Below are 15,000 nucleotides of genomic sequence, written 5' to 3' on the forward strand. Positions count from 1 at the left end.
GTGTGTGTGTGTGTGTGTGAGTGTTTATATATATATAAATATATATATATATGATAGATAGATGGATGGATAGATAGATAGATAGATACAGACAGACAGATATATCAGTAGATAGGGGGAGAGAGAGAGAGAGAGAGAGAAAGAGCGAGAGAGAGAAAGAGCGAGAGAGAGAGAAAGAGAGAGAGAGAGAGAGAAGCAAAGAGATGGTAAGACAGAGAAACAGATAGATAAATAGACAGAGAGAGAGACAGATGGTGAAACAGACAGACAGACAAACAGATAGATAGACAGGCACACAGACAGATAGGTAGGTAGGTAGGAAAACAGATAGACAGATAGATAGATAGATAGATAGATAGATAGATAGATAGATAGATAGATACAGACAGACAGATATATCAGTAGATAGGGGGAGAGAGAGAGAGAGAGAGAGAAAGAGCGAGAGAGAGAAAGAGCGAGAGAGAGAGAAAGAGAGAGAGAGAGAGAGAAGCAAAGAGATGGTAAGACAGAGAAACAGATAGATAAATAGACAGAGAGAGAGACATATGGTGAAACAGACAGACAGACAAACAGATAGATAGACAGGCACACAGACAGATAGGTAGGTAGGTAGGAAAACAGATAGACAGATAGATAGATAGATAGATAGATAGATAGATAGATAGATAGATAGATAGACGGACGGACAGACAGATAGACAGATAGATAGATAGATAGGTAAAAAGACAGATAGACAGAAGGATAAGTAGAGAAGTAGGCAAGCAGAAAGAAAGACAAAGAGACAAACAGATTGTTAATATATATAGTGTTGAGCTTATTTATAAAAGGAATTATTCCAAGCCTGAAATAAGAATACAATACCTCAAGTCGATGAATTTAATGTAAATACTGTGAGATGATAGTCAGTCACCACAAAAGTGCAGTTGCTTTTTACCTCACCTACAAACTGGCCAAACCGATTTCCATGGCTGTGTGGTAAGAAGCTTGCTTCCCAACCACATGGTTCCAGGTTCAAGACCTATGTGGCACCTTGGGCAGGTGTTTTTTACTCTAACCTCAGGCCGGCCAAAGCCTTGGGAGCGGATTTAGTAGACAGAAACTGAAAGAAGCCTGTCATATATATATATATATATATATGTTTTTCTATGAACAAATATATATATATGTGTGTGTGTGTGTGTGTGTGTGTGTGTGTGTGTGTGTGTGTGTGTGTGTGTGTGTGTGTATGTATGTACATATCTTTTACTCTTTTAAACGTTTCAGTTATTTGACTGTGGCCGTGCTGGAGCACAACATTTAGTCGAAGAAATATTCTTTGTAAGCCTAGTACTTATTTTATTGGTCTCTTTTGCTGAACCACTACGTTTCAGGGACATAAACGCCCCAACATAGGTTATCAAGCGATGGTAGTGGTGGTGGCGGTGGGGGCAAACGCTGACACAAAGATGAATATACACACACATATATATGAATATATATATATGTGTGTGTGTGTGATATGTATATATATATATATATATATATATATATATATATATACATACACACACACAACGGGCTTCTTTCAGTTTCCGTCTACCAAATCCACTCACAAGGCTTTGGTCAACCTGAGGCTATAGTAGAAGTCACTTGCCCAAGGTGCCATGCAGTGGGACTGAAACCAATTCACTACCAAGCACAGCTCTGTGCGCCTTGGGTATGTGCTGTGGTTTGCTGTGGTGCTCTTATGTTTACTGTATTGAAAGTGTTTTGCGTAGGATGTGTGCAGTGCCCAGTAGTGCAATTTTCTGTATGTTATATATATTTGTAAGTCCTGGTGTTTTTGTTATGTATTTGTCTAGAGGCCATGGTTGAATGCAATGGTGATAAATTTACTCTTTAGTATTTCAAGATATTTTTATGCAATTTTGGTAAATATATCAGTTGAAATGAGATGTCAGTCTTATTTTCATTTCTGCATAATCTAGACAACAGTTTATTCACCGCACCCTATATATATATATATATATATATATATATATATATATATATATATATACGAGCGTGGCCGTTGCCAGTACCGCCTGAGCGTGGCCGTGGCCGTTGCCAGTACCGCCTGACTGGCCCCTGTAGGATTTTCGAGCAAGATCGTTGCCAGTGCCCCTGGACTGGCTTGTGCGGGTGGCACATAAAAGACACCATTTCGAGCGTGGCCGTTTTCGTGCGGGTGACACGTAAAAGCACCCACTACACTCTCTGAGTGGTTGGCGTTAGGAAGGGCATCCAGCTGTAGAAACTCTGCCAAATCAGACTGGAGCCTGGTGTTGCCATCCAGTTTCACCAGTCCTCAGTCAAATCGTCCAACCCATGCTAGCATGGAAAGCGGACGTTAAACGATGATATATATATATATATATATATATATATATATATATATATATATAATAATACAAAGAATATATATACATGTATACACACATATATGTACATACTTACATCTACATGTGTATATATATGCATATCAGGGTACAGGACGTTAGAACAATGAACTACAGACAACGGAACGAACACATAGGAAAACGGAAAGCCACTTGGAATATCCATTCATCAGCTGTCTCTATTCTAACCTGACGTTTCGAAGATAAGACAGAACGTACTCTAGAATAGTCTCTTCCTGAGTAGTGGATCAACCCACTACACAGAGGATTCCAAGGTGGCAAACACAAACCAAGACAGGAAAAATTGGACAGTGAAAACAACATATGTGTTTATACATGTATATATATTCTTTGTATTATTACATTATTGAACGCACACGTCCTTTTTTGCAAGTATATATATATACACACACACACACATATATATACATAAATACATAATCTTTTATTCTTTAATGCATTTTAGCCAAAAGGCTGTATTCATACTGGGGCACTGCCATCAAAATATTGAAGCCTTCCTAGTGGGGAATTGAACCCCAATCTCCCATGTAACCAGCAGGAATACTTACGGTGTGACTGAACCAGGAACCATTTGGTTGCTGGTTGCGATGAAAACTTCTTATCACACAGCCATGCCTGTGCGCGTGTGTGTGTGTGTGTGTGTGTGTGTGTGTGTGTGTGTGTGTGTGTGTGTTCTATGTGTGTATACACACACACACATATATATATTTATGTGTATACACATATATACACACATAGAAATACCTACATATATATCTACACACACACACACACACACACACATATATATATGCATATTTATATACACACACATACATTCATACACATATATATGTAAATATATATGTATGTACAGACATATACATACATTCATACACGTATTTACATAGATATATGCATATGTTTATATGTAAGTATATGTGTGTGTGTGTGTGTGTGTGTGTGTGTGTGTGTGTGTATGATAGTAATTAATAAATGGCTCTGATGGCTTGGGAAATGCATAGTGTTTTAGTTACGTTGATCAACAGAAATGGTCAGTAATTGAATTCCAATGAAGACGCTGTCTGCTCTACAGACACATGTAGCTTTCACATAATGCTTTACCAGAACAAGCATGGCACGTACATGTACGTATTGGTGGATGTATGTGTGTTCATATGTATGCACATGTGTATGTTTGCATATGTGCGTATATATATATATATATATATATATATATATATATATATATATACATACATATATATATATACATACATATATATATATATATATATATATATATATATATATATATACATACACAATATACACACACACACACACATATATTCTTTTACCTGTTTCAGTCATTTGATTGCGCCCATGCTATAGCACTGCCTTAACAGGGTTTAGTTCAACAAATCAGCCCCAGGACTTCTTTGTAAACCTAGTATTTATTCTATCAAAAGTTTTTGCCGAACCGCTTAGTTACGGTCACATACACACACCAACATTGGTTGTCAAGGGATGGTGGGGGAAGAAAACACAGAGACATTTATATATATACATATATACATATATATATATATATATACATACATACATATATATATACACATATATACATATATACATATATATATATGAGGCCATGATTGATCGATAAATCAACAACCCTAACACTACCCGTTTGATAAGAGTACACCAGGCACATGCATCACAACCATATGTGCGCGACATGGTGATCTCATATCAAGATAAACAGCACATGACCTCGCAGGTGGGGCCCAGTTAGAATTTTCTTCAGGTCGAGTAGCTCATCTTGCTCAAAAGGTCCCTGAATAAGGTTTGTTTAAGGATGTTGAATGAAACATCCATGTTTCCAAAGGTGAATTATTCAAACCCCAAAGAATTCCTCTCAACACATGGCTATGATGCTCCCCCACTACTTCTGCTCGTGACCAGAGATGCACATATCGTCAGCCACCAAGGGACATAATCAACTGGTTGAGGTCAAACAACTGACAAGCAAATTTGTGGTATTAAGCAGAATATTTGCTGTGGCCCATCTTTTTATACCAAGACAAAACAATGTACATGATAACACTTCCAATCAGTTAAGATGAGGTACCATGAGAGCCACTGCCTGGTACAGCATCCGGGCATCTATTATTATTATTATTATTTATTATTGCTATTATTAAGGTGGCAAGCCGACAGAATCATTGGCACACCATGCAAAATGCTTAATGTCATTTTGTCTGCAGCTATGTTCTGAGTTCAAATTCCATGAGGTCACCTTAACCTTTCATCGTTTCGGGGTCGATTAAATAAGTACCAGTTACACACTGGGGTCAATGTAATCGACTTAATCCCTTCCCCTAATGTCAGGCATTGTGCCTACAATAGAAAGAATTATTATTATTATTATTATTATTATCATTATTAGTATCATTATTATTATCATTATTATTATTATTATTATTATTATTATTAAGGCGGAATAATGCTTAGCAGTGTTTCATCCATCTTTATGTTCTGAGTTTGAGTTTTGCCCGGGTCCACTTTTGGCTTTCGTCCTTACAGGGGGTCAATAAAATAGGCAGCAGTTGAACGCTGGGGTTGATGTGGTCGACATTTCCCCCTCCCCACAAATTTCAGGCCTTGTGCCTATACTAGAAACGATTATTGTTGTTGTTGTTGCTGCTACTGTTGCTCGTAATTTATAAATAACAGCTTCTCATCACTGTGTCTAATTTTAGGCAAAATGCCAACCATTTGCGGTGTGTGTTTGGCGGGGTGGTGGGGGTGGAGGGGGGCGGTCGAGATTAATCGATGCCAATAACTCCAGTACTTATAGTTTATTTTATCCACCCTGGAGGGATGAAAGATAAAGTTAATTTTGGCATGATTTGAACCCAAAATGTAATAAAACTGGCATCTTTTTCTGATGATCTAAAAATTGTCCTAATCCACCACCATCACCACCACCGCCACCGCCGCCACCACCACCATCATGATAACCAGTACTTAACTGGTGCTTCATTTTATCAAACCCTAGAAGCATGAAAGGCATAACTGACCTCAGCAGAAATTGAACTCAGAACGTAAGGAGTTGGAACAAATGCCAGAAATCATTTTGTTTGGTGGCCTAACGTTTCTGCTAATCCACGGTGCTGACGATAACGGTAACAACAACAAGCGCTCTTAAACTGCTCCCTGAGAGGCTGGAAGATATTGAAATGAAGGCACGTATTGTCATTCCGCAGTAAAGAGCATTCTTCATTTTGAAGAATCTTATGAAAGATTCTTCAGATTTAAGGAGACTCGTTGTCACCAATCTTCAGCATAAATAGCTCAGCTAATTAAATTAGAATGCAACAGCTTTTGAATAACAATAAGAATAACGATGATGATGATGATGATGATGATGATGATTTCAAATTTTGGTACAAGACGAGGCAATTTTGAGGGAGGGGGCTAATCAATTACAAGGCCCCCCCCCCCAGCATTCAAATGGTATTTAATCCAATTGATCCCGAAAGGATAGAAGGTGAAGTTGACCTTGGCGGAATTTGAACTAAGAATGTAAAGACAGATGAAATAGCGTTAAGCATTTCACCCAGCATGCTAACGATTCTGCCAGCTCGCCGCCTTAATTACAATAATAATAATAATAATAATAATAATAATAATAATAATAATAATAATAATAATAATAATAATAATAATAATAATAATAATAATAATAATAATAATAATAATAACAACGTTTCCCTAAAAGAAATGGAGAAACTTTCAAAATACAAAGACCTGGAAATAGAGGTAACTCGAATGTGGAATCTAAAAACAGAAACAATTCCTATCATAGTAGGTGCCTTAGGTATAATAAAAAAATATTCAGACAAATACATAACAAAAAAAAAAACAGGACTTACAAATATATATAACATAAAGAAAATTGCACTACTGGGTACTGCACACATTCTACGCAAAACACTTTCAATACAGTAAACATAAGAGCACCACAGCAAACCACAGCACATACCCAAGGCACACGGAGCTGCGCTTGGTAGTGAAGTGAAAGCATGTTATAAAAATAAAACTACTGAACAATTTTAATAATAATAATAATAATAATAATAATAATAATAATAATAATACTTGATTCATTTATTGGCCACAAGGGCTTACATAAAATTACATTGAAACATACAACGACATAGAAGACAAAAACAAGACGATACAATGGGTTTTACAACGTGTAAACAATATAATAACAATTAAAATTAAACAATTTAAAATTCCCAATAGGTGAGGCACATTAAGGACCTCATGAAAAAAACCCCACAAATGTCATGGGTGCCTGAACAACAGGGCAAGAGCCCTTCTTTTGTTTACAAGTGCACACTCAGAATAATAATAATAATAATAATAATAATACAATAAAAAGAGTGCGACCGTTATCAAATGAACAATATTTCAACATTTCGTGTGTCATCCACAAATTCAAATGAAACATCTCAATCTACTTCATTTTGGTAATATTTAAAGGATGGATGATATTCCTCCCGAAGGTATCATCAATCCTTAAATATTAATAATAATAATGATAATAATAAATACCCATGTTTTTCCATTTGTTGTTTTTACATCACCTCATTTCATTTTGAAACCAGTCACATTTATCCACCGCACAAGGCTCCAGAAAATAAATAGCAGTTGAGCAGTGAAGGATCAAGGCAATCGACTTATCCCTTCTGCCTAAATTGTGGGCCTTATGCCAAAATTTGGAATTTATTGTTATTATTATCATTATTATCATTATTATTATTATTATTGAGTGAGAGAGCAGTGCATGTCATCAAAGTGATGCTGGGATAAAATATACGAAGCCCAATATACCCATCATGACTACCCGTCTCATAAGGGTACACCAGGCACATGCATCACAACCATGTGTGCGCGACATGGTGATCTCATATCAAGATAAACAGCGCATGACCTCGCAGGTGGGGCCCAGTTAGAATTTTCTTCAGGTTGAGTAGCCCATCCCGCTCAAAAGGTCCCTGAATAAGGTTTGTTTAAGGATGTTGAATGAAACATCCATGTTTCCAAAGGTGAATTATTCAAACCCCAAAGAATTCCTCTCAACACATGGCTATAATGCTCCCCCACTACTTCTGCTCGTGATCAGAGATGCACATATCGTCAGCCACCAAGGGACAAGCTCAACTGGTTAAGATCAAACAACTGACAAGCAAATCTGTGGTATTGAGCAGAATATTTGCTGCAGCCCATATTTTATACCAAGACAAAACAATGTACATGATAACACTTCCAATCAATTAAGATCAGAAGCCATGAGAGCCACTGCCTGGTACTGCATCCAGGCATTATTATTATTATTATTATTATTATTTTTATTATGTCGGTAAAATGGCCAGTATGAACAGACCAATTCTGAGGATACACCTGTAAAAAAAAAGGGGATATAAAAGGAGAAGGGGCTCTCTCCCCGTTTGGCCAGGCTCCCGTGGTTTTTATGGGTTTCTCCATGAGGAACCTTTCAAAGCACTCCCCCCCCCCCCCCCGCCTATTGAGAGTTCTTTCTAATTGTTATATTTTTTGCTGTTTTCTAATATTTACATGGACCTTTCTTTTTCGTAAAACCCTTTGTTTTTATCGTCCTGTCTTTGTCCTTTCATGTTTTTGATTTATATTAGCCCTTGTGGACAATAAAACCAGAATTGATTATTATTATTATTATTATTATATACTCTTTTACTTGTTTCAGTCATTTGACTGTGGCCATGCTGGAGCACTACTTTTAAGTTAAGCAAATTGACCCCAGGACTTATTCTTTGTAAGCCTAGTACTTATTCTGTCGGTGTCTTTTGCCGAACCGCTAAGTTACGGGGATGTAAACACACCAGCATCGATTGTCAAGCGATGGTGGGGGGACAAACACAGACACACAAACACACACACACATATATATATATATATATATATATATATATACATATATATACATATATATACATATATATATACACACACATATATACGACGGGCTTCTTTCAGTTTCCATCTACCAAATCCACTCACAAGGCTTTGGTTGGCCCGAGGCTATAGTAGAAGACACTTGCCCGAAGTGCCACGCAGTGTGACTGAACCTGGAACCATGTGGTTCGTAAGCAAGCTACTTACCACACAGCCACTCCTACGCCCTTTGAAAAAAATATGGAATGTTTCACAAATTTGCGTATCATCCTTATACAGGGGCCACACTAATCTTCAATGTATCGTTCCAATTTTAGAACATGATTTCAACATTTTGATGTATGTTTTTGCAGCATTGAGGGGTCACAACAGTTTCACTGAGGTATGGGAAGTACTGAGTACATAGACCCTCACGAGTACCAAGTAATCTACACAACTACAACATAGTACCTCAACATAAAGTACCATACACAACACTACTGCATTATTGTTGTACCAATATTGACCAATAATCTTCTCAGTTATACAGCCAGAATGTAAAATGGACAACATCGTTAGAATAACATTCATTTGAGGATAATTTACTCGGTAACTTAATTAGAATGTCCAGATTATTTCCTCTTCGTGATCAATGCGCTTTTGTAATTGATTTTTAACTAATAATTGGACTGAAATTGAAATCATTAGTTAATTAATAACGATTGATTACTAATTTTTAACTGAAATCTGGATGGATGATAGTGAACAATGCATAGATTTAGGTTCGATATATATATATATATATATATATATATCGTCATAATCATCATCATCGTTTAACATCCGCTTTCCATGCTAGCATGGGTTGGACGATTTGACTGAGGACTGGCAAGCCAGATGGCTACACCAGACTCCAATCTGATCTGGCAGGGTTTCTACAACTGGATGCCCTTCCTAACACCAACCACTCTGAGAGTGTATAAGGTACTCTTTCCGTGCCACCAGCACGAGGGGCCAGTCTGGTAGTGCTGGCAATGGCCACGCTCAAACGATGTTTCTTTGTGTGCCACCTGCACAGGAGTCAGTCCAATGTTTTGTTCACATGCCACCGGCACAAGTGCCAGTAAGGCGAAGCTGGAAACGATCACACTCAAAAGGTGCTTTTTAAGTGCCACCGGCACGGAAGCGAGACCACTGCTCTGGCAGTGATGCCAGTCAGATGGTGCTGTTAACGCTCCACTGGCACGGGTGCCAGTCATCGAATTTGGTTATATACATATATATATATGTATATATATATATACATACACACACACACACACATACTTGTATATATGTTCTTTTATTCTTTTACATGTTTCAGTCACTTGACTGTGGCCATGTTGGAGCACAGCTTTGAAGTGTTTTTGTCGAACAATTTGACCCCAAGACATATTGTTAAGCCTAGGACTTATTCTATCAGTCTATTTGTCAAACTGCTAAGTTACAGGAATGTAAACACACCAACACCAGTTGTCAAGAAGCGGTGGGCAACACACACACACACACACACACACACAGATAGATAACAGAAATCTTGAAGCAATGCATGTAATTAATTCAAAGTGACCAGATCCAGCCTTTCACGCCTACCCTACAATGTCATTCTAAAAATAAACAATCATGTCATTGAAATCTTGCAGCAATGCATGTAATTAATTCAAAGTGACCAGATCCAGCCTTTCACGCCTACCCTACAATGTCATTCTAAAAATAAACACTCATGCCATTGAAATCTTGCAGCAATGCATGTAATTAATTCAAAGTGACCAGATCCAGCCTTTCACGCCTACCCTACAATGTCATTCTAAAAATAAACACTCATGTCATTGAAATCTTGCAGCAATGCATGTAATTAATTCAAAGTGACCAGATCCAGCCTTTCACGCCTACCCTACAATGTCATTCTAAAAATAAACACTCATGCCATTGAAATCTTGCAGCAATGCATGTAATTAATTCAAAGTGACCAGATCCAGCCTTTCACGCCTACCCTACAATGTCATTCTAAAAATAAACACTCATGCCATTGAAATCTTGCAGCAATGCATGTAATTAATTCAAAGTGACCAGATCCAGCCTTTCACGCCTACCCTACAATGTCATTCTAAAAATAAACACTCATGCCATTGAAATCTTGCAGCAATGCATGTAATTAATTCAAAGTGACCAGATCCAGCCTTTCACGCCTACCCTACAATGTCATTCTAAAAATAAACACTCATGCCATTGAAATCTTGCAGCAATGCATGTAATTAATTCAAAGTGACCAGATCCAGCCTTTCACGCCTACCCTACAATGTCATTCTAAAAATAAACACTCATGCCATTGAAATCTTGCAGCAATGCATGTAATTAATTCAAAGTGACCAGATCCAGCCTTTCACGCCTACCCTACAATGTCATTCTAAAAATAAACACTCATGCCATTGAAATCTTGCAGCAATGCATGTAATTAATTCAAAGTGACCAGATCCAGCCTTTCACGCCTACCCTACAATGTCATTCTAAAAATAAACACTCATGCCATTGAAATCTTGCAGCAATGCATGTAATTAATTCAAAGTGACCAGATCCAGCCTTTCACGCCTACCCTACAATGTCATTCTAAAAATAAACACTCATGCCATTGAAATCTTGCAGCAATGCATGTAATTAATTCAAAGTGACCAGATCCAGCCTTTCACGCCTACCCTACAATGTCATTCTAAAAATAAACACTCATGCCATTGAAATCTTGCAGCAATGCATGTAATTGATTCAAAGTGACCAGATCCAGCCTTTCACGCCTACCCTACAATGTCATTCTAAAAATAAACACTCATGCCATTGAAATCTTGCAGCAATGCATGTAATTAATTCAAAGTGACCAGATCCAGCCTTTCACGCCTACCCTACAATGTCATTCTAAAAATAAACACTCATGCCATTGAAATCTTGCAGCAATGCATGTAATTAATTCAAAGTGACCAGATCCAGCCTTTCACGCCTACCCTACAATGTCATTCTAAAAATAAACACTCATGCCATTGAAATCTTGCAGCAATGCATGTAATTAATTCAAGACAATGTGAATAAACAAGCATCATGCTTGGCAGAATAATCTGTGAATGCTGAAGAGTAAAGCTTTTTGTCGAGCACAGTAAACGATTCTGCCAGCATGTCACCTTAAGTGTTTGCAAAACATCTCAGAACATCTACCAAACAAATATTCCTTTCAGCACACATTCACTCACAGAAGGTTAACAATTATTATCTATAACACAGCAACCATTCTCTTTACAGACCTATCCGTCTTCCTTTCTGCGAAAACATAACCGTTGATACCAACACCATTACAATTTGAATATATCTTCTAATAACGAGGTTTATGTATCTCTTTCTTATATTGATAATAAAAAAAAAAAAAACTTTTGCTACTAAAATTTGAACAAAACCATCAACAGCCATGTTTATTTTGGCACATTTACTTCCCAAATCATCACTCCCATTAGACAACATAAACATCTTTATTATTATTATTATTATTATTATTATTATTATTATTATTATTATTATTATCACTATTATTTTCGTCCCCTTAAATTAATTCCATTTTAAACACAGACATTAATTATTCATATATTAATATTAATGATTTGAATTCCATTTTCATTAAGAAACAAAAAAAAAAAAAAGAATTTTCTGAATCAATTTTTCATAATAAATATCAAATTATGTTTAATTGCCTTGTCTTTTAATTTATTTTATTCTACATAGACAGCATGTATCATACCACCACCACCACCACCACCATTTTAGCCATCATCATCACCATCATGGTCAGCAGCACCACCATTATCACAATGATTATCACTACAGCTATTTCGATCATTAGATTGCAGCCATGCTGGAGCATTACTTCCAAGGATGTAACCACACCAACACCAGTTGTCAAGTGAGGGTGGGGAACAAACACAGACACACACACACATATACGACGGAGTTCTTTTTTTCAGGTTCTATCTATCAAATCAGGCTGGAGTCTGGTGCAGCCTTTCAGCGTGCCAGCCCAGTCATTGCGTCCAACCCATGCCAGCACGGACAAGGATCATTAAATGATGATGATGATGATGGTTTTGAATTAGTCACGCATTATGTTGCAGCTTTGAGATTTCTTTGCTGTCTTTTTTTTTTTTTTTTTTTTTCACTTGCCCCAGGTGCCACGCAGTGGGTCTGAACCCGGAATCATGTGGTTGGGAAGCAAGCTTCTTGCCACACAGCCTCTCCCGCATCTACTATGTTGATTCACGTTCCAAACACCAGCCTGATAATAAGGCCATTTTGCTAAATTCTTGATTAATTACAGCATAGATTGAAACAAAGGCAGTATTCTTCAAACAGAATTATGACAAAGAGGAAGACTTCAAACCAGACAGACAATCTAAAGATATTTAAACCTATTGAATAGCTTCTGAGATTAGGAAGAATAAAAGGGGGGGGGGCAGGGAACTTAAGGCAGCCAGACATTGAATTTGTCTCACACCTAACAGCCAATCCCAATATAAAGACCCCCTTTGGTCATGAATGACCACGGAATTGCACCTAGAAAGTTCCCCTCCGAGGTACAAGTCCAGGCAAGGCTGTTTATGGAAGACCAGAAGTCGTCCATGCATACCGGCGACCCCTCTCCACACCACTGATGTTATCCAAGGGAAAGGCAAAGGGGCCGATACAGTTTGGCACCAGTGATGTTGCAACTCATTTCTACAGCTGAGTGAACTGGAGCAACGTGAAATAAAGAGCCTTGCTCAAGGACACAACACACAGCCTGGACTAGGAATCAAACTCACTACCTCATGATTGTGAGCCCGATGCTTTAACCACAGAGCCATGTGCCTTCACATCTAAATATATATAACCCTAATTTACACGTTTGATAACAACCTACCTGAAATTGCTCTTGGCTTTAAGACACAAACTTCCTACTTTAAATTGATCTAGATTAAAACCTTTCTATCAAAATTTCAATTTAATCTACTTTCCAAACATCAAGTAAATAAACACAAAAGTTATTCTAATATATTCTTCATTATTTTCAAAATTAATTGAAACAAAAGGCAGTGTATTTCTACAGAAATCTAGAAAGAAAACGGTTTTAAAATAGGAACCACGTTACTCAGTCAGGAAAGTTCTATGTCGCCAATAGTCACTTCTCCCACTCTTCAAATTCTTTATTGTCTTCATTTTTTTTTCATATCAACCCACATATGACCACTCCCACTGCTAAGATGCAAACTTCCTGTATTAACGTGATCAGCTGTGTGGTACATAGCTTGCTTACGAACCACATGGTTCCGGGTTCAGTCCCACTGCATGGCACCTTGGGCAAGTGTCTTCTACTATAGCCTTGGGCCGACCAAAGCCTTGTGAGTGGATTTGGTAGACAGAAACTGAAAGAAGCCTGTCGTATTTATATATATATATATATATATATATATATATATATATGTATATGTGTGTGTGTATATGTTTGTATGTCTGTGTTTGTCCCCCCAACATCGCTTGACAACCGATGCTGGTGTGTTTACGTCCCTGTTATTTAGTAGTTCAGCAAAAGAGACCGATAGAATAAGTCCTAGGGTCGATTTGCTCGACTAAAGTTGGTGCTCCAGCATGGCAACAGTCAAATGACTGAAACAAGTAAAAGAGTAAAAGAGTATCTTAAAACCTTCTTCCAACAAAATTCCATGGTAATTCATATTCCAAAACACCGTTTTAATAACGACAAAATATTTTTATTAAATTCTTCATAATTTTCAAAACAAACTGAAACAAAAATTAGTATATTTCAACAAAAATCTGGCAAGGAAATAGTTTTAAAATAGGAACTGTATTACTAAGTAACGAAAGCTCTATTTTGCCAATGGTCACATCTCTTCACTTCAAATTCCTTAATGTCTTAATCGCTTTTGATACCAACCCACATGTGACCACTATTACATCTATATTAATTCATATTCCAAAACACTGTCTTAATAACGATGAAACATTTTTATTAAATTCTTCATAATTTTCAAAAGGGAAATAAAGGTAGGGCATTTTGATAGAAACACTATAACAAAAGCATTAATCTCACAACCAGACAGCCAACCTAGATATACAAAGAAATAGATTTAATTATTTCTGAGATTGGTAGGAGAAAGAAAGAAAATAAATCATACTTTACATTAATGAGAAATAAGACAAGATATTGAGTAAAACCCTTATTTTTACATCATCATCATCATCATCGTTTAACATCCGCTTTCCATGCTAGCATGGGTTAGACAATTTGATTGAGGACTGGTGAACCAGATGGCTACACGAGGCTCCAATCTGATCTGGCAGAGTTTCTACAACTGGATGCCCTTCCTAATGCCAACCACTCTGAGAGTGTAGTGGGTGCTTTTACGTGCCACCGGCATGAAGGCCAGTCAGGTGGTACTGACAACGACCATACTCAAAATGGTGTATTTTACGTGCCACCTGCACGGGAGCCAGTCCAGCAGCACTGGCAACGATCTCGCTTGAATGA

General features: G+C 37.3%; 1 protein-coding gene and 1 pseudogene across 1 annotated transcript in view; both read right to left on the bottom strand.

Annotated features, from left to right (window-relative positions):
* LOC106882921 (uncharacterized) overlaps positions 1–15,000 on the bottom strand; it is a 97,164-nt gene that overhangs the window by 52,903 nt on the left and 29,261 nt on the right. The gene's annotated exons all lie outside the window — the stretch shown is intronic.
* Positions 8,661–8,760, bottom strand: LOC128251498 (U6 spliceosomal RNA; annotated as a pseudogene).

Source organism: Octopus bimaculoides, chromosome 28 (genome assembly GCF_046866305.1).
Source record: "Octopus bimaculoides isolate indiv1 chromosome 28, ASM4686630v1, whole genome shotgun sequence".
NCBI lineage: Eukaryota > Metazoa > Mollusca > Cephalopoda > Octopoda > Octopodidae > Octopus > Octopus bimaculoides.